The sequence below is a fragment of the Amphimedon queenslandica genome, unplaced genomic scaffold (genome assembly GCF_000090795.2).
Source record: "Amphimedon queenslandica unplaced genomic scaffold, v1.1 AMPQUscaffold_2745_Cont25254, whole genome shotgun sequence".
Classification (NCBI taxonomy): domain Eukaryota; kingdom Metazoa; phylum Porifera; class Demospongiae; order Haplosclerida; family Niphatidae; genus Amphimedon; species Amphimedon queenslandica.
In genome coordinates, this window is record NW_003556921.1 from 1 (window position 1) to 1,330 (window position 1,330).

Consider the following 1,330-nt stretch of genomic DNA (forward strand, 5'->3'; position numbering starts at 1 on the left):
CTGTCTCTGTCTTCCCTCCGTGTTCCTTTATTATTGACAACAGTGTGTTCTGTACATCACGTGCCATATTACGGGCATCACTAAGAGAAGAAAGGAGGAGAAAAAGAATTGTAAGAGAGAGAGAGAGGAATAAAGAAAGACATTAATTTTTACATGTACATAAAGAGAATTGCAAGAGATAACATGCACCCTATGTGTGTAATAGAATTTTAATATAATCGTTATAAAAGTGGCATCAATATTTAATTAATAGAGTAGTAAGCGGGAATTAGAGAAGATGAAAGAGTTCTTACCCACACACATAAAAGAAACCTTGACCCTCAATAAGTTCCCAAACTTCTTTCCCTTTCTCCTTCAACTTGTGCTGCACATAAACTTTCTCTTCCTATAAAAACAACACAGAAACTTATCATAAAATAACTACTACCATAATAGCACAGATAATAGTAATAATATCATGTGCTAGTCACAAGATACTGTACATGTCAAAGGACACCTTTATAATGAGGACATTTGTCCTAAACCCCTACTTGACACAAAACCAACAAAATTGACTTTAAAAAAATCCAATGAAGACATTATAGTGGGGTTACAATGGGGTACATTAAGGGGTACATTATTATAATTATCCTGTCGTATGAATTTACTTGTTCTCGTGAGAAGGCCACATAGAGTCCCGAGAGTATACCCTTACTCTCATACTCCTCCAGCTCCTCCTGATACAAGTAATCATGAGCACGATTACGACAACCAAAGAAAAGTAAAGTAGCTCCAAGTTTCTTATCTGAAAGAAAGATTAAAATTAATATTAATTGATGATCCTTGTATCAAATTAGTAAATCTATGTAATGTACATGTACATGTAGGTATTCTTCCTCAATTCAGATATGCAATCATTAGTCAGTTATATAGTATTTATAGATAAGGTTTCTGTTGGGTTTCTGGCAAGTTTTAATTTCATCCCATCAAGTTGTTTTAGTAATAATCTAAAATTACTATGAGGCAAAGTTATTGGTTATTATAATACATAACATAAACTCCAGTATTAACGGGATTCACACTATATACAAAATACAATTACATGTAGTACCATATAGTGGGTTTATTTCGAGGATAACAAATTTCGCGAATTTCGTGGATTTTTGAAGATTCGCAAAATTAAATTCCTTGAAAATTAATTTAATACGGCACAAGATGGCAGAAAAGTGGCAATTCACGAAAATTAATTCCGTGAACATCTGGATAAAGGCTATTCACAAAAATTATTATCCTCGAAATAAATCCATTATACGGTATACTGTAGTTTTGAAATTCATGTACTCCAAAATTT

At 32.6% G+C, this 1,330-nt stretch overlaps 1 long non-coding RNA gene across 1 annotated transcript; it reads right to left on the minus strand.

The window, feature by feature from the left end:
* Positions 1–26: 26 nt before the first annotated feature.
* LOC109593133 (uncharacterized) lies at positions 27–868 on the minus strand. Its single transcript, XR_002190752.1, has 3 exons — positions 648–868; positions 294–385; positions 27–80 (listed from the first exon to the last, which is right to left on the minus strand). It is a non-coding gene; the product is annotated as an uncharacterized LOC109593133 (long non-coding RNA).
* Between the last annotated feature and the right edge of the window lie 462 nt (positions 869–1,330).